Genomic DNA, 20,474 nt, shown 5'->3' with positions numbered 1-20,474 from the left:
TAGACAGTCAGAAACTTTTTCCCCGGGTACAACAGAGTGTTACAAGGGGACATAAATTTAAGGTGAAGGGTGGAAGGTATAGGGGAGATGTCAGGGGTGGGTTCTTTACCCAGAGAGTGGTGGGGGCATGGAATGCGCTGCCCGAGGGAGTGGTAGAGTCAGATTCATTGGCGACCTTTAAGTGGCATTTGGATAGGTACATGGATGGGTGCTTAATCTAGGATAGAAGTGCGGCACAACATCGTGGGCCGAAGGGCCTGTTCTGTGCTGTATTGTTCTATGTTCTATGTTCTATGTGTGTGTGTGAGAGTGAGATGACGTGTGTGTGTGAGAGTGAGTGAGATGACGTGTGTGTGTGAGAGTGAGTGAGACGTGTGTGTGTGAGAGAGTGAGTGAGACAACGTGTGTGTGTGAGAGTGAGACGACGTGTGTGTGTGAGTGAGACAATGTGTGTGTGTGTGAGTGAGACGACGTGTATGTGTGAGAGTGAGACGACGTGTGTGTGTGAGAGTGAGACGACGTGTGTGTGTGAGAGTGAGACGACGTGTGTGTGAGAGTGAGACGACGTGTGTGTGAGTGAGACGACGTGTGTGTGAGAGTGAGACGACGTGTGTGTGAGAGTGAGACGACGTGTATGTGTGAGAGTGAGATGACGTGTGTGTGTGAGAGTGAGACAACGTGTGTGTGTGAGAGTGAGACGACGTGTGTGTGAGAGTGAGACGACGTGTGTGTGTGTGAGTGAGACAACGTGTGTGTGTGAGAGTGAGACAACGTGTGTGTGTGAGAGTGAGACGACGTGTGTGTGTGAGTGAGACGACGTGTATGTGTGAGAGTGAGACGACGTGTGTGTGTGAGTGAGTGAGACGACGTGTGTGTGTGAGAGTGAGTGAGACGTGTGTGTGTGAGAGAGAGTGAGTGAGACGTGTGTGTGAGAGAGTGAGTGAGACGTGTGTGTGAGAGAGTGAGTGAGATGACGTGTGTGTGAGAGTGAGTGAGACGACGTGTGTGTGTGAGAGTGAGTGAGACGACGTGTGTGTGAGTGAGTGAGACGACGTGTGTGTGTGAGAGTGAGTGAGACGACGTGTGTGAGTGTGAGAGTGAGTGAGACGTGTGTGTGTGAGAGAGAGTGAGTGAGACGTGTGTGAGTGAGTGAGTGGGATGACGTGTGTGTGTGTGAGAGTGAGTGAGACGACGTGTGTGTGAGTGAGAGACAATGATTGTCTCTGGGTCTTTCTTTCTCACCGTAACCGAGACAGAGAGAGGGTGAAGTTGGCCCCTCCGAAAGGGACCAGGAGAAGGGGTCCCATCTGAACGCCGGCTGGAGGGGAGCTGACCGAGAGAGGAACCGTGCGGTCAGCTGTGACCCCGACAGAGCCGAGGGGATCGGGGGGGGGTCATTGGTACGGGATGTGTAATCCCCGCTGTGTGACAAACCACCCCAACAGCTGAGGGAGATGGTCAACGCCATTGCTGTCAGTTACCTGGCCATTTTCAACATGGCAGACGTAGTTCAAAGGTGTGCGTGTGAGAAAGGGGGAGTCTCTGTCTCTCTCTCTCCCTCTCTTCCCCCACCCCCCCCCCCCCCACCCCCCCCAATCAGGAACCCCTTTTAAAGAGGACCTCTCTCTCTCTCTCTCTCTCTCTCTGGGTTGGTCGCCATCCGGACTTTGAGAAGGTAATGAGCTGGGAAATGGCACTTTCTCGCCCCCCAGAAGGTCAAGCCCAGATCGGGTGGGGCTGTGTCAGCTGGTGGAAGGAGGACCATAGAAAGACTTTCCCTCGTGTGTGACCGACCCCTGTCAGAGCCCGGCTCAGAATGAGCTGTCAGTGACTGCCCCCTGCTGTTCAATCTCCCTGCGTGCAGCTGTCAGACTGATACCCCCCCCCCTTTCCCATTCACCTCCATTCACCACAATCTCAAAGGACCCCTACCCTTTTCCCATTCACTTCCATATTACACATTACCAGTTCCCAGCCTCTCATCACTCCACAGGCCCAAGTGCAGACAAATCATATGACACAGGCTAAATTGCAAAGAGTTGGGTTTATTGAAAAAAATGTAAGATTACACTGATGCTTTGGTTTTTATGCTTGTCGCTGCACATCTGAGAGTGTTGCGCAGAATACGCGTTTGGATAAAGCTTTAAAGCATTTCATTTCAACGGCGCGGAGCATGCCCCCATTGGCTGAGGGGCACGGCACAAGGAGCCAATGATTCGTGCAGAGCGCGGTGCGTTCAGGGGTAGTAGATCCCTGGGAAGGCCGGTTCTGGGGGTTTGGGCAGGATCGTGTCGAGGTGGAGGGTGCCGTTGCCGGTTCCCAAGTACGGAGTGAACAGCGTGCCGCCAGGGCTGGGCACATAGGCCTGGCAGGTGGTACCACCCAGGTGGGGGCCACAAGTGAAAGTGTATTGGTAGGTCACCTTGCCATACTTCAGGTAGCAGGCCTTGTCGTGGGTGCCGGAGGTCAGGCGGATGGAGCACTTGCCCAGGAGGTCATCGCGTTTGACGACGTCCTGGTCCCAGACTTCGATAGTCAACTTGTGCCCGCTCTCGGCCTTGACCTGTCCCAGGTCCAGCTTGGCGTTCCACCTGGGGTTGTTGTTGTTTGAGATGGTGCGGGTCCTGGCCTGCGCCTGGCCGTACTTGACCACCACGTAGCCGTCGGTGCCCGAGAAGACGTCCCCCCAGAGGTCCCGGCCCTCCTTGATGGTGACCACCAGGCGGCCCAGCCCCTTCATCTTGGAGCAGCAGTTCCGGTCCACGTAACTGTCGGCGCGGCACAGGCAGGAGCAGGGTTGGCGTGGGTCTGGGTAGGACCCGTGCGGGCACCGGGGGCCCGCCCCGCACTTCTGGCCGAGGACGTTGCCCGCGATGTAGTCGCTGATGTAGTGCCGCAGGGTCTTCTGCCTGGGGTCGCCGGAGGGCAGCAGGTGGTGGAGCGGCGCCAGGGCGTAGCGCACCAGGCCCGGGCGGGTGAGCAGGCTCCCCGTCCAGCGGCCGAAGGCCGAGCCGTCCCCGGAGAAGAAGAGGTCCACCCCCTGGCGGGCCCGGCCCCCCGTCACCTCCGTCTCCCGGTCGCTGAAGGCCTGGTAGACCTTGCGGTGGTTCCCCATGGAGCGCGCCAACCTCTGGCACTGGCCGGCACTCACTGAGACCTGTGCCTGCAGCCCTCGCGTCTCTCTGGCCTCCAGGGCGAGGCAGTCCTTCACCTCCTCGATGCTGTAGCCCTGAGAGACCGCCTTACAGGTCTGAATTGCTGTGACGTCCTTGTAGCGGCCGCCCAGCTGCACCGACTTGAGGAAGTGGGTGCCGTAGGTGGCCACCAGTCTCCGGTACAGGTGCCGGGAGCCCCCATTCAAGACGGTGGGGAGGCGGGAAAGGGCGCGGGCGAACTCGGGTGCCAGGAGGGGCCGGGCCTTCACCCGATACTGGTAGTAGGCGCACTGGAACTGGTGGCTGGTGAAACTCTGGTGGTCGCGGCTTGAGTGGCCGGTGCTGAACTCCACCAGCCGGGACTTGGAGCCAGCCAGCACCGCTGTGGAGCTGCCCGATTTGGTCCGGAAGAGCAGGTCCCATCGCCAGTCGTTGGCGATGGCCGCGGTGGCCGACCTTGCCAGCTCAGCCGCTGAGCGGTAGAGCCGGCTGGAGAGCGAGCGGCGGCAGGAGCTGAGGGTGTGCCAGTCCACCAGCGAGACGGGCAGCCGCTGGGCGGCGTTGCCGAGGTGCCCGTTCCGGCAGAGGGTGCAGGTCCCGTTGGCCGAGCGCCAGGCGTTGACGTCGATGACAAAGGCGCCTTTGGTCCGCAGGGTCACCACGTCGTAGCCCAGCCCCGCCAGCCGGGCCCCGGGCACGAAGCCGGCGTTGCGGCACTGGCTGGCGCTGCTGGTGGTGCAGGCGCTCAGGGCCTCCTGGCAGAGGAGGCAGAGCAAGAGGAAGCAGCCCCGTTTCAAAGGCCCGGTTGCCATCTTGGGCATCGGTGAGCAGACCTGCAAGAGGAAAAGGAAAAGCAGTCACGCTGAGAGGTCGGAGAGAGAGAGAGGGTCACCGCCAGGGATCTCCAGCTGACCACCAATCCGTGTCTCGGGTCCGCAGGAGTTGTTGGCACAGCTGCACGGGCGACGCAGCAGATTTTGACAGATTTATGAGCTGTTAAAAACCAGGATGCTGATCGAACTCGATACTGAATATGACAGGTCAATGCTGTTTTTTTTTTAAGTCCCCGAGATGAGAGTCATAGTGTAATAGAGATGTCCAGCCATGGAAACAGACCCTTCGGTCCAACCCGTCCATGCCCAGACCGAGATACCCAACCCAATCCAGCTCCCCCCCCCCCACCCACCGCCAGCACCTGGCCCATCTCCCCCCAAACCCTTCCTATTCATATCCCCATCCAAATGCCTCTTAAATGTTACAATTGTACCAGCCTCCACCACATCCTCTGGCAGCTCATTCCATACACGTACCACCCTCTGGGTGAAAAGGTTGCCCCTTAGGTCTCTTTTATATCTTTCCCCTCTCACCCTAAACCTATGCTCCTCTAGTTCAGGACTCCCCGACCCCAGGGAAAGGACTTTGTCTATTTCTCCTATCCATGTCCCTCATCATTTTGTGAACCTCTATATACACCACCAGAACGCTTGATTAGATTCCAATCTGTACCACTCTCTGAGGTAGCTATTGTTCTGTCTATACAGACCTCCCAAGTAACTTGATCAGATTCCAGTCTGTAACTCCTTCCGGGGTATCTGTTATTCTGTATATAAACCACCCCGAACCCCTCGATTACATTCCAGTCTGTAACTCACTCCCGGGTATCTGTTATTCTGTATATAAACCACCCCGAACCCCTCGATTAGATTCCAGGCTGTAACTCCCTCCCCGGGTATCTGTTATTCTGTATATAAACCACCCTGAACCCCTCGATTAGATTCCAGTCTGTAACTCCCTCCCGGGTTATCTATTATTCTGTATATAAACCACCCCGAACCCCTCGATTAGATTCCAGTCTGTTACGCCCTCCTGAATATCTGTTATTCTGTATATAAACCACCCCGAACCCCTCGATTAGATTCCAGGCTGTAACTCCCTCCCGGGTATCTGTTATTCTGTATATAAACCACCCCGAACCCCTCGATTAGATTCCAGTCTGTCACTCCCTCCCGGGTGTCTGTTATTCTGTATATAAACCACCCCGAACCCCTCGATTAGATTCCAGGCTGTAACTCCCTCCCGGGTATCTGTTATTCTGTATATAAACCACCCTGAACCCCTCGATTAGATTCCAGTCTGTTACGCCCTCCGGAATATCTGTTATTCTGTATATAAACCACCCCGAACCCCTCGATTAGATTCCAGTCTGTAACTCCCTCCCGGGTTATCTATTATTCTGTATATAAACCACCCCGAACCCCTCGATTAGATTCCAGTCTGTTACGCCCTCCTGAATATCTGTTATTCTGTATATAAACCACCCCGAACCCCTCGATTAGATTCCAGGCTGTAACTCCCTCCCGGGTATCTGTTATTCTGTATATAAACCACCCCGAACCCCTCGATTAGATTCCAGTCTGTTACGCCCTCCGGAATATCTGTTATTCTGTATATAAACCACTCCGAACCCCTCGATTAGATTCCAGGCTGTAACTCCCTCCCAGGTATCTGTTATTCTGTATATACACCACCCCGAACCCCTCGATTAGATTCCAGTCTGTAACTCCCTCCCCGGGTATCTGTTATTCTGTATATAAACCACCCTGAACCCCTCGATTAGATTCCAGTCTGTAACTCCCTCCCGGGTATCTGTTATTCTGTATATAAACCACCCCGAACCCCTCGATTAGATTCCAGTCTGTAACTCCCTCCCGGGGTATCTGTTATTCTGTATATAAACCACCCCGAACCCCTCGATTAGATTCCAGTCTGTAACTCCCTCCCGGGTTATCTTTTATTCTGTATATAAACCACCCGAACCCCTCGATTAGATTCCAGGCTGTAACTCCCTCCCAGGTATCTGTTATTCTGTATATAAACCACCCTGAACCCCTCGATTAGATTCCAGTCTGTAACACCCTCCCGGGTATCTGTTATTCTGTATATAAACCACCCCGAACGCCTCGATTAGATTCCAGTCTGTAACTCCCTCCCCGGTATCTGTTATTCTGTATATAAACCACCCCGAACGCCTCGATTAGATTCCAGTCTGTAACTCCCTCCCGGGTATCTGTTATTCTGTATATAAACCACCCCGAACCCCTCGATTAGATTCCAGTCTGTAACTCCCTCCCGGGTATCTGTTATTCTGTATATAAACCACCCCGAACCCCTCAATTAGATTCCAGTCTGTAACTCCCTCCCGGGTATCTGTTATTCTGTATATAAACCACCCTGAACCCCTCGATTAGATTCCAGTCTGTAACTCACTCCTGGGTTTCTGTTATTCTAAAGATAACCACCCTAAGCCATTCAATTCGATTCCAATCTGTGATTTAAAGTTAGATATCTTTTATTGTGTGTGTGAAAACCTCAATGGCATTCTGATGTGTCATTCAACCTCTGATGTCTATGCTTCTATATTTTCATAGTTTCTAGTCTGGAATGTATTTCCCGCTAGTTGGTATTCCATATATAAAACACCCTTAAACCCCTTGGTCAGATTCAAGTTGATCTCACTCCTGGATATCTGTTATTCCACGTACAAATAAATCCCTTTTATTCCAGTCTGTCAGTCACACCCAGATATCTGTTAGTTTGTATAGAAACCCACCAAACCCTTGGTTAGATTCCAGACTGTCTCACAAACCCAGGTATCTGTTATTCCATAGATAAATTACATGAACAACTTGATTCGATTCCAGGCTGTAACTCACTCCCAAGTTACCTGTTCATCTTTAGCAAAACTCCCCGAGCCCAGCAATTAGATTCCAAATTATACCCTACTCCTGGTTATCTGTTGTTCAGTCTGTTTTAACCACCCTGAACCCCTTGATCAGGTTCCAGTCTGTAATCCACTCCCGGGTCCCTGTTATTCCTCAGACAAACCTCACCGCAATCGTTGGGTACATTGCTGGGTGTAACTGACTCATTGCAGTCTGATATTCTACACAGCAACCCCTCAAACTCTTTGATCTGATTCTCATCTGTTGCACATTGCTCGGTATCTGTTATCCTATACAGATAAACAACTCAAACCCTTTCATCCAGTCTGTAACTCATTCCCAGATATCTATTATTCGATACATAAACCACCTGAACACTTGATGAGATCCCAGCGTGTAACTCAATCTCATTTATCTGTCAACTTTATAGAATCCCACCCAAACATGTCGATTCGACACCAATCTCTATCTCACCCCTGGTAATTTGTTGTCCTATCTTTATGAACGACCCAGACCACTTGATCAGATTCCAGTCTGTAACTCACTCCCTTGTATCTAATATTGTCTATACAAACATCTAAATCATTCCCTGTTACAGCCTGTAACTCAGGTATCTGTAATTTGATAGATATATATAGATTCCAGACTGTAACTCAATTCAGTGGATATGTTATTCTCGTTATAAAACACCCAAATTTCGTGATTTGATTCCTGACTGTAATACAGTCCTGAGTAATGGTTGACATATCTATATGAACTACTCAAATCCCTTGAATAGATTCCAGGCTGTAACTCCCTCTCAGGTATCTGTTATTCTATACCCAAACCACCTGAACTCCTCGGTTGGATTCCAGGCTGCAACACAGTCCCCGATCCCTGTTAAGCACAGAATCCCTACAGTTTGGAAGTATGTCATTCGACTCCACCCAGACCCTCTGAAGATGGTTTGACCCAGATCCACCACCCCCCCATTGTATCCCTGTGCTTCCCCATGGCTCACCGACACAGCCTGCACATACCTGGCCAATTCACCCAAAGATCAGCAAACTCTGAGAGAATGTGCAAACTCCACACAGACAGACAGTCGCCCGAGGCTGGGATCGAACCCAAGCCCCCTGGCGCTGTGAGGCCACAGTGGGAACCATGGCGTCACCGTGTCACTGTAAGGTATCAGCTCCCAAACCCCTTGATTAGACACCAGAGCCTAACACACTCCCAGAGTATCTGTTCATCTTTATAGAAACCCACCAAACCCATTGATTGCACTCCAATCTGGACCAAGGCTCCCAGCTTCCTCTTGTATTGTCGAAATGAACCAGCCCGTACCCCTTTGATCAGAGTCTGGTCTGTAACTCATTCCCAGGGCCCTGTTTTTGGGGCTGCAGAAACCATCCAAAACCCTGGATGAGATTGCACTGTGAAACTCACTCCCAGAGTATCTGCTGGAAATATAAACCACCCTGATCTATGGGATTAGATTCCGATCGGGAATTTATGGCCAAGGTGTCAGTTGTTCTGTTTATGAAACACCTCGAACACATCAATTGGATTTCAGTTTGTAACATTCCCCCTGGTGACTCTGATTCCATAGACAGCCAAATCCGTCCATTGAGATACCAAACCCAGAAACTGTCATTCTATATGTAAACCAGTCGAAACCCCTTGACTAGATTCCAGTCTGTAACTCACCCTCAGGTATTTATTATTCTGTATATAAACCACGCTGAACCTCTCGATCGGATTTCAGTCTGTAACTCCCTCCCGGGAATCTGATATTCTGGATATAAACCACTCCGAACCCCTCGATTAGATTCCAGTCTGTAACTCCCTCCCGGGTATCTGTTATTCTGTATATACACCACCCCGAACCACTCGATTAGATTCCAATCTGTAACTCCCGCCCTGGGTATCTGTTATTCTGTATATAAACCATCCCGAACCCCTCAATTAGATTCCAGTCTGTAACTCCCTCCTGGGTATCTGTTATTCTGTATGTAAACCCCCCTGAACCCCTCGATTAGATTCCAGTCTGTAACTCCCTCCCGGGTATCTGTTATTCTGTATATAAACCACCCTGAACCCCTCAATTAGATTCCAGTCTGTAACTCCCTCCCGGGGATCTGTTATTCTGTATATAAACCACCCTGAACCCCTCAATTAGATTCCAGTCTGTAACTCCCTCCCGGGTATCTGTTATTCTGTATATAAACCTCTCTGAACCCCTCGATTAGATTCCAGTCTGTAACTCCCTCCCGGGTATCTGTTATTCTGTATATAAACCACCCGAACCCCTCGATTAGATTCCAGTCTGTAACTCCCTCCCGGGTATCTGTTATTCTGTATATCAACCACCCTAAACCCCTCGATTAGATTCCAGTCTGTAACTCCCTCCCAGCAATCTGTTATTCTGTATATAAACCACCCTGAACCCCTCAATTAGATTCCAGTCTGTAACTCCCTCCCAGTCTATCTGTTATTCTGTATATAAACCACCCTGAACACCTCGATTAGATTCCAGTCTGTAACTCCCTCCCTGGTATCTGTTATTCTGTATATAAACCAACCCGAACCGCTCGATTAGATTCCAGTCTGTAACTCCCTCCCCAGGGTATCTGTTATTCTGTATATAAACCACCCCGAACCCCTCGATTAGATTCCAGTCTGTAGCTCCCTCCCGGCTATCTGTTATTCTGTATATAAACCCCCCTGAACCCCTCGATTAAATTCCAGTCTGCAACTCCCTCCCGGGTATCTGTTATTCTGTATATAAACCACCCGGAATCCCTCGATTAGATTCCAGTCTGGAACTCCCTCCCTGGTATCTGTTATTCTGTATATAAACCACCCCGAACCCCTCGATTAGATTCCAATCTGTAACTCCCTCCCGGGGTATCTGTTATTCTGTATATAAACCACCCCGAACCCCTCGATTAGATTCCAGTCTATAACTCCCTCCCGGATGTCAGTTATTCTGTATATAAACCACGCCGAACCCCACGATTAGATTCCAGTCTGTAACTCCCTCCCTGATATCTGTTATTCTGTATATAAACCACCCTGAACCCCTCGATTAGATTCCAGTCTGTAACTCCCTCCCGGGGTATCTGTTATTCTGTATATAAACCCCCCCGAACCCCTCGATTAGATTCCAGTCTGTAACTCCCTCCTGGGTATCTGTTATTCTGTATATAAACCACCCCGAACCCCTCGATTAGATTCCAGTCTGTAACTCCCTCGCAGGTATCTGTTATTCTGTATATAAACCACCCGAATCCCTCTATTAGATTCCAGTCTGTAACTCCCTCCCGGGTATCTGTTATTCTGTATATAAACCACCCTGAAACCCTCGATTAGATTCCAGGCTGGAACTATCTCCCGGGTATCTGTTATTCTGTTTTTAAATCACCCTGAACCCCTCGATAAGATTCCAGTCTGTAACTCCCTCGCAGCAATCTGTTATTCTGTATATAAACCACCCTGAACCCCTCAATTAGATTCCAGTCTGTAACTCCCTCCCAGGCTATCTGTTATTCTGTATATAAACCACCCTGAACCCCTCGATTAAATTCCAGTCTGCAACTCCCTCCCGGGTATCTGTTATTCTGTATATAAACCACCCCGATCCCCTCGATTAGATTCCAGTCTGGAACTCCCTCCCTGGTATCTGTTATTCTGTATATAAACCACCCCGAACCCCTCGATTAGATTCCAGTCTGTAACTCCCTCCCCAGGGTATCTGTTATTCTGTATATAAACCACCCTGAACACCTCGATTAGATTCCAGTCTATAACTCCCTCCCGGATGTCAGTTATTCTGTATATAAACCACGCCGAACCCCACGATTAGATTCCAGTCTGTAACTCCCTCCCTGATATCTGTTATTCTGTATATAAACCACCCTGAACCCCTCGATTAGATTCCAGTCTATAACTCCCTCCCGGATGTCAGTTATTCTGTATATAAACCACGCCGAACCCCTCGATTAGATTCCAGTCTGTAGCTCCCTCCCGGCTATCTGTTATTCTGTATATAAACCACCCTGAACCCCTCGATTAGATTCCAGTTTGTAACTCACTGCCAGGTATCTTTTATTCTGTATATAAACCACCCCAAACCCCTCGATTAGATTCCAGTCTGTAACTCCCTCCTGGATATCTGTTATTCTGTATATAAACCACCCTGAACCCCTCGATTAGATTCCAGTCTGTAACTCCCTCCCGGGGTATCTGTTATTCTGTATATAAACCACCCCGACCCCCTCGATTAGATTCCAGTGTGTAACTCCCTCCCAGCAATCTGTTATTCTGTATATAAACCACCCTGAACCCCACAATTAGATTCCAGTCTGTAACTCCCTCCCGGGTATCTGTTATTCTGTATATAAACCACCCTGAACCCCTCGATTAGATTCCAGTCTGTAACTCCCTCCCGGGGTATCTGTAAATCTGTATATAAACCACCCTGAACTCCTGAATTAGATTCCAGTCTGTAACTCCCTCCCGGGTGTCTGTTATTCTGTATATAAACCACCCTGAACCCCTCGATTAGATTCCAGTCTGTACCTCCCTCCCGTGTATCTGTTATTCTGTATATAAACCACCCCGAACCCCTCAATTAGATTCCAGTCTGTAACTCCCTCCCAGGGTATCTGTTATTCTGTATATAAACCACCCCGAACCCCTCGATTAGATTCCAGTCTGTAACTCCCTCCTGGGGTATCTGTTATTCTGTATATTAACCACCCCGAACCCCTCGATTAGATTCCAGTCTGTAACTCCCTCCTAGCTATCTGTTATTCTGCATATAAACCACCCCGACCCCCTCAATTAGATTCCAGTCTGTAACTCCCTCCCGGGTCTCTGTTATTCTGAATATAAACCACCCTGAACCCCTCAATTAGATTCCAGTCTGTAACTCCCTCCCAGTCTATCTGTTATTCTGTATATAAACCACCCTGAACACCTCGATTAGATTCCAGTCTGCAACTCACTCCCAGCTATCTCTAATTCTGTATATAAACCCCCCTGAACCCCTCGATTAGATTCCAGTCTTTAACTCCCTCCCGGGTATCTGTTATTCTGAATATAAACCACCCTGAACCCTCGATTAGATTCCAGTCTATAACTCCCTCCCGGGTATCTGTTATTCTGTATATAAACCACCCACAACCCCTCGATTAGATTCCAGTCTATAACTCTCTCCTCGGTATCTGTTATTCTGTATATAAACCACCCGAACCCCTCTATTAGATTCCAGTCTGGAACTCCCTCCCTGGTATCTGTTATTCTGTATATAAACCACCCCGAACCCCTCGATTAGATTCCAGTCTGTAACTCCCTCCCGGGGTATCTGTTATTCTGTATATAAACCACCCAGAACCACTCGATTAGATTCCAGTCTGTAACTCCCTCCCCAGGGTATCTGTTATTCTGTATATAAACCACCCTGAACCCCTCGATTAGGTTCCAGTCTATAACTCCCTCCCGGGTGTCAGTTATTCTGTATATAAACCACCCCGAACCCCTCGGTTAGATTCCAGTCTGTAGCTCCCTCCCGGCTATCTGTTATTCTGTATATAAACCACCCCGAACCCCTCGATTAGATTCCAGTCTGTAACTCCCTCCCGGGGTATCTGTTATTCTGTATATAAACCACCCCGAACCCCTCGATTAGGTTCCAGTCTATAACTCCCTCCCGGGTGTCAGTTATTCTGTATATAAACCACCCCGAACCCCTCGGTTAGATTCCAGTCTGTAGCTCCCTCCCGGCTATCTGTTATTCTGTATATAAACCACCCCGAACCCCTCGATTAGATTCCAGTCTGTAACTCCCTCCCGGGGTATCTGTTATTCTGTATATAAACCACCCCGAACCACTCGATTAGATTCCAGTCTGTAACTCCCTCCCCAGGGTATCTGTTATTCTGTATATAAACCACCCTGAACCCCTCGATTAGATTCCAGTCTGTAACTCCCTCCCGGGGTATCTGTTATTCTGTATATAAACCACCCCGAACCCCTCGATTAGATTCCAGTCTATAACTCCCTCCCGGGTATCTGTTATTCTGTATATTAACCACCCCGAACCCCTCGATTTGATTCCGGTCTGTAACTCCCTCCCGGGTATCTGTTATTCTGTATATAAACCACCCCGAACCCCTCGATTAGATTCCGGTCTGTAACTCCCTCCCGGGTATCTGTTATTCTGTATATTAACCACCCCGAACCCCTCGATTAGATTCCAGTCTGTAACTCCCTCCCCCGGGTATCTGTTATTCTGTATTTTTACCACCCTGAATCCCTCGATTAGATTCCAGTCTGTAACTCCCTCCCCGGGGTATCTGTTATTCTGTATATAAACCACCCTGAATCCCTCGATTAGATTCCAGTCTGTAACTCCCTCCCGGGTATCTGTTTTTCTATATATAAACCACCCCGAACCCCTCGATTAGATTCCAGCCTCTAAGTAGTACCCTGTTATCTGTTATTCTTAATAGCACCAATCTGAAAACTCTGCTTTTTCCTCTCTGTGTGCTGTATCCTGTTTCTTTGTCTGCTGGTGAGTTTGCCCTCAGTGTTGTCTCCACACTTTGTCCTCATTGAGTGCAGTGTTTTGTTTACACGTACCTCAGTGCTGTTCTTCTTTCTGAGTGTCTCTGCCCTCACACCAGTTGTGTCTGACAGAGAGTGTGGAGGACAGGGAAGTAAGGCACTTCAGTTGCCTGGCTGTTGCCCATCCCACATTTGCGCGTATCTGACGTTGAGAAGTCTACAACTCTGGGTCGTGTGAAGTGAAGTCACATTTCTCGAATGTGTGTTCTCAGACTGCAAACATGTCAGTGACCCCAACCCCTTCCCATTCACTCCCACTGCACACAATCCCAATGGACACCCCAACCCCTTCCCATTCACTCCCACTGCACACAATCCCAATGGACACCCCAACCTCTTCCCATTCACTCCCACTGTACACAGTCCCAATGGACACCCCAACCCCTTCCCATTCACTCCCACTGCACACAGTCCCAATGGACCCCCAACACCTTCCCATTCACTCCCACTGTACACAATCCCAATGGACCCCCAAACACCTTCCCATTCACTCCCACTGCACACAGTCCCAATGGACCCCAAACCCTTCCCATTCACTCCCACTGCACACAGTCCCAATGGACCCCAACCCCTTACCATTCACTCCCACTGCACACAATCCCAATGGACCCCCCAACCCCTTCCCATTCACTCCCACTGTACACAATCCCAATGGACCCCCAAACACCTTCCCATTCACTCCCACTGTACACAATCCCAATGGACCCCCCAACACCTTCCCATTCACTCCCACTGCACACAGTCCCAATGGACCCCAACCCCTTCCCATTCACTCCCACTGTACACAATCCCAATGGACCCCCAAACACCTTCCCATTCACTCCCACTGTACACAATCCCAATGGACCCCCCAACACCTTCCCATTCACTCCCACTGCACACAGTCCCAATGGACCCCAACCCCTTCCCATTCACTCCCACTGTACACAATCCCAATGGACCCCCCACCCCTTCCCATTCACTCCCACTGTACACAGTCCCAATGGACCCCCCAACCCCTTCCCATTCACTCCCACTGCACACAGTCCCAATGGACCCCCCAACCCCTTCCCATTCACTCCCACTGCACACAGTCCCAATGGACCCCCCAACCCCTTCCCATTCACTCCCACTGTACACAATCCCAATGGACACCCCAACCCCTTCCCATTCACTCCCACTGTACACAGTCCCAATGGACCCCCCAACCCCTTCCCATTCACTCCCACTGCACACAGTCCCAATGGACCCCAAACCCTTCCCATTCACTCCCACTGTACACAATCCCAATGGACCCCCCAACCCCTTCCCATTCACTCCCACTGCACACAGTCCCAATGGACCCCCCAACCCCTTCCCATTCACTCCCACTGCACACAGTCCCAATGGACCCCAAACCCTTCCCATTCACTCCCACTGCACACAGTCCCAATGGACCCCAAACCCTTCCCATTCACTCCCACTGTACACAATCCCAATGGACCCCCCAACCCCTTCCCATTCACTCCCACTGCACACAATCCCAATGGACCCCAACCCCTTCCCATTCACTCCCACGGCACACAATCCCAATGGACCCCAACCCCTTCCCATTCACTCCCACTGCACACAGTCCCAATGGACACCCCAACCCCTTCCCATTCACTCCCACTGTACACAGTCCCAATGGACACCCCAACCCCTTCCCATTCACTCCCACTGTACACAATCCCAATGGACACCCCAACCCCTTCCCATTCACTCCCACTGTACACAATCCCAATGGACAACCCCACCCCTTCCCATTCACTCCCACTGCACACAATCCCAATGGACCCCAAACCCTTCCCATTCACTCCCACTGCACACAGTCCCAATGGACCCCAAACCCTTCCCATTCACTCCCACTGCACACAGTCCCAATGGACCCCAAACCCTTCCCATTCACTCCCACTGCACACAGTCCCAATGGACCCCAACCCCTTACCATTCACTCCCACTGTACACAATCCCAATGGACACCCCAACCCCTTCCCATTCACTCCCACTGCACACAGTCCCAATGGACCCCCAACACCTTCCCATTCACTCCCACTGTACACAATCCCAATGGACCCCCAAACACCTTCCCATTCACTCCCACTGCACACAGTCCCAATGGACCCCAAACCCTTCCCATTCACTCCCACTGCACACAGTCCCAATGGACCCCAACCCCTTACCATTCACTCCCACTGTACACAATCCCAATGGACACCCCAACCCCTTCCCATTCACTCCCACTGCACACAGTCCCAATGGACCCCCAACCCCTTCCCATTCACTCCCACTGCACACAATCCCAATGGACAACCCCACCCCTTCCCATTCACTCCCACTGCACACAGTCCCAATGGACCCCAACCCCTTCCCATTCACTCCCACTGTACACAATCCCAATGGACACCCCAACCCCTTCCCATTCACTCCCACTGCACACAGTCCCAATGGACCCCCAACCCCTTCCCATTCACTCCCACTGCACACAATCCCAATGGACAACCCCACCCCTTCCCATTCACTCCCACTGCACACAATCCCAATGGACCCCAACCCCTTCCCTTCACTCCCACTGCACACAATCCCAATGGACCCCCCAACCCCTTCCCATTCACTCCCACGGCACACAATCCCAATGGACACCCCAACCCCTTCCCATTCACTCCCACTGTACACAATCCCAATGGACACCCCAACCCCTTCCCATTCACTCCCACTGTACACAATCCCAATGGACACCCCAACCCCTTCCCATTCACTGCCACGGCACACAATCCCAATGGACCCCAACCCCTTCCCATTCACTCCCACGGCACACAATCCCAATGGACCCCAACCCCTTCCCATTCACTCCCACGGCACACAATCCCAATGGACCCCCCAACCCCTTCCCATTCACTCCCACTGCACACAGTCCCAATGGACCCCAACCCCTTCCCATTCACTCCCACTGTACACAATCCCAATGGACACCCCAACCCCTTCCCATTCACTCCCACTGCACACAGTCCCAATGGACCCCCCAACCCCTTCCCATTCACTCCCACTGTACACAGTCCCAATGGACCCCAACCCCTTCCCATTCACTGCCACGGCACACAGTCCCAATGGACCCCAAACCCTTCCCATTCACTCCCACTGCACACAGTCCCAATGGACACCCCAACCCCTTCCCATTCACTCCCACTGTACACAATACCAATGGACACCCCAACCCCTTCCCATTCACTCCCACTGCACACAGTCCCAATGGACCCCCAATACCTTCCCATTCACTCCCACTGAACACAGTCCCAATGGACCCCAATCCCTTCCCATTCACTCCCACTGCACACAGTCCCAATGGACACCCCAACCCCTTCCCATTCACTCCCACTGTCCATAATCCCAATGGACACCCCAACCCCTTCCCATTCACTCCCACTGTACACAATCCCAATGGACACCCCAACCCCTTCCCATTCACTGCCACGGCACACAATCCCAATGGACCCCAACCCCTTCCCATTCACTCCCACGGCACACAATCCCAATGGACCCCAACCCCTTCCCATTCACTCCCACGGCACACAATCCCAATGGACCCCCCAACCCCTTCCCATTCACTCCCACTGAACACAGTCCCAATGGACCCCAATCCCTTCCCATTCACTCCCACTGCACACAGTCCCAATGGACACCCCAACCCCTTCCCATTCACTCCCACTGTCCATAATCCCAATGGACCCCCAACCCCTTCCCATTCACTCCCACTGTACACAATCCCAATGGACACCCCAACCCCTTCCCATTCACTCCCACTGTACACAATCCCAATGGACCCCCCAACACCTTCCCATTCACTCCCACTGCACACAGTCCCAATGGACCCCAAACCCTTCCCATTCACTCCCAAATGCACACATTTCCAATGGATCCCAACCATTTCCCATTCACAGCCACTGAACACAATCCCAATGGACCCCAACTCCTTCCTATTCACTCCCACTGCACATGATCCCAGTGGACCCCCCACCCCTTCCCATTCACTCCCACTGCACACAGTCCCAATGGACCCCCAACCTCTTCCCATTCACTCCCACCGTAGACAATTCCAGTGGACCCCAAACCCATTCCATTCACACCCACTGCAGACAATCCTGGTGCCTTTGTGTCTCGGCCCAGCTTTGTTCCGTGGATACGTTGTTAGGGGGTGTATCTGTCCAGGATAACTGCAGCCTTTTATATGATATTAAAATCACTAACATCTGGCCGCTGTGTTTGCCCTGTGTCTGGAGCCTGGGTCTCTTGATTCAGCAGTGAACTTGGCCAATTGTCCCAGCATCCCTTGCTGTTCAGTCAAGTTTGCAATCCAATCTGAGTCGTTCTCCCAGTTGCAAGTGGCCGTGGGTTTGGAAGATGTCGGCAACTGAGTTTTGGTGAATATTTGGCAACGCATCGTGGAAATGTTAGGCACTGTGCGAGTGAGCACCTGCGGTTGGAGGGAGTGGATGTTTTTGGATGCGGTGCTAAACAAATTCAAAACTTCAGTTTGCAGCAGCAGATCGGACAGAATTGGTGGGTGTCACTGTGACCGGGATGTGTTCAGAAAGCTGTGGTAAATGTGTGAGATTCACATTCTGTACGTGTGAAGGAACATCAGGGATAAAGATAGATAGAGTAAAAATGTGGCAAAATCCCCGAGCAAAATGACTAATCACAACAAAATGTGCTCCACACCCAGCACCACACCACTCAGAAGGATTTGCAGAAAATCCCCTCTCTCTCAGGGAGATATCTGTACACTGACTGGTGTCTCTCAGTCCCCTCTCTCTCTCTCTCAGGGAGATATCTGTACACTGACTGGTGTCTCTCAGTCCCCTCTCTCTCTCAGGGAGATATCTGTACACTGACTGGTGTCTCTCAGTCCCCTCTCTCTGTCTCAGGGAGATATCTGTACACAGACTGGTGTCTCTCAGTCGCCTCTCTCTCAGGGAGATATCTGTACACTGACTGGTGTCTCTCAGTCCCCTCTCTCTCTCAGGGAGATATCTGTACACTGACTGGTGTCTCTCAGTCCCCTCTCTCTCAGGGAAATATCTGTACACTGACTGGTGTCTCTCAGTCCCCTCTTTCTCTCTCAGGGAGATATCTGTACACTGACTGGTGTCTCTCAGTCCCCTCTCTCTCAGGGAGATATCTGTACACTGACTGGTGTCTCTCAGTCCCCTCTCTCTCTCAGGGAGATATCTGTACACTGACTGGTGTCTCTCAGTCCCCTCTCTCTCTCTCAGGGAGATATCTGTACACTGACTGGTGTCTCTCAGTCCTCCCTCTCTCTCTCAGGGAGATATCTGTACGCTGACTGGTGTCTCTCAGTCCCCTCTATCTCTCAGGGAGATATCTGTACACTGACTGGTGTCTCTCAGTCCCCTCTCTCTCTCTCTCAGGATGATATCTGTACACTGACTGGTGTCTCTCTGTCCTCCCTCTCTCTCTCAGGGAGATATCTGTACACTGACTGGTGTCTCTCAGTCCCCTCTCTCTCTCTCAGGGAGATATCTGTACACTGACTGGTGTCTCTCAGTCCCCTCTCTCTCTCTCAGGGAGATATCTGTACACTGACTGGTGTCTCTCAGTCCCCCCTCTCTCTCTCAGGGAGATATCTGTACACTGACTGGTGTCTCTCAGTCCCCTCTCTCTCTCAGGGAGATATCTGTACACTGCCTGGTGTCTCTCAGTCCCCCCTCTCTCTCTCAGGGAGATATCTGTACACTGACTGGTGTCTCTCAGTCCCCTCTCTCTCTCTCAGGGAGATATCTGTACACTGAATGGTGTCTCTCAGTCCCCTCTCTCTCTCTCAGGGAGATATCTGTACACTGACTGGTGTCTCTCAGTCCCCTCTCTCTCAGGGAGATATCTGTACACTGACTGGTGTCTCTCAGTCCCCTCTCTCTCAGGGAGATATCTGTACACTGACTTGTGTCTCTCAGACCCCCCACTCTCTCTCTCTCTCAGGGACATATCTGCACACTGACTGGTGTCTCTCAGTCCCCTCTCTCTCAGGGAGATATCTGTACACTGACTGGTGTCTCTCAGTCCCCTCTCTCTCTCAGGGAGATATCTGTACACTGACTTGTGTCTCTCAGTCCCCCCACTCTCTCTCTCAGGGACATATCTGTACACTGACTGGTGTCTCTCAGTCCCCTGTCTCTCTCTCAGGGACATATCTGTACACTGACTGGTGTCTCTCAGTCCCCTCCCTCTCTCTCTCAGGGAGATATCTGTACACTGACTGGTGTCTCTCAGTCCCCCGTCTCTATCTCAGGGAGATATCTGTACACTGACTGGTGTCTCTTAGTCCCGTCTCTCTCAGGGAGATATCTGTACACTGACTGGTGTCTCTCAATCCCCACTCTCTCTCAGGGAGATATCTGTACACTGACTGGTGTCTCTCAGTCCCCTCTCTCTCAGGGAGATATCTGTACACTGAATGGTGTCTCTCCGTCCCCTCTCTCTCTCAGGGAGATATCTGGACACTGACTGGTGTCTCTCAGTCCCCTCTCTCTCTCAGGGAGATATCTGTACACTGACTGGTGCCTCTCAGTCCCCTCTCTCTCTCAGGGAGATATCTGTACAGTGACTGGTGTCTCTCAGTCCTCTCTCTCTCTCTCAGGGAGATATCTGGACACTGACTGGTGTCTCTCAGTCCCCTCTCTCTCTCAGGGAGATATCTGTACACTGACTGGTGTCTCTCAGTCCTCTCTCTCTCTCTCAGGGAGATATCTGTACACTGACTGTTGTCTCTCAGTCCCCTCTCTCTCTCTCTCAGGGAGATATCTGTACACTGACTGGTGTCTCTCAGTCCCCTCTCTCTCTCAGGGAGATGTCTGTACACTGACTGGTGTCTCTCAGTCCCCTCTCTCTCTCTCTCAGGGTGATACCTGTACACTGACTGGTGTCTCTCAGTCCTCTCTCTCTCTCAGGGAGATATCTGTACACTGACTGG

General features: G+C 51.1%; 1 pseudogene; it reads right to left on the bottom strand.

Moving 5' to 3' along the window:
- Positions 1–2,025: 2,025 nt before the first annotated feature.
- Positions 2,026–13,621, bottom strand: LOC140471654 (perforin-1-like; annotated as a pseudogene).
- Between the last annotated feature and the right edge of the window lie 6,853 nt (positions 13,622–20,474).

Source organism: Chiloscyllium punctatum, unplaced genomic scaffold, assembly GCF_047496795.1.
Source record: "Chiloscyllium punctatum isolate Juve2018m unplaced genomic scaffold, sChiPun1.3 scaffold_144, whole genome shotgun sequence".
In the NCBI taxonomy this organism is placed as follows: domain Eukaryota; kingdom Metazoa; phylum Chordata; class Chondrichthyes; order Orectolobiformes; family Hemiscylliidae; genus Chiloscyllium; species Chiloscyllium punctatum.
Note: the sequence above shows the minus strand (reverse complement) of the source record. Positions and strands in the feature narration are given on the sequence as shown.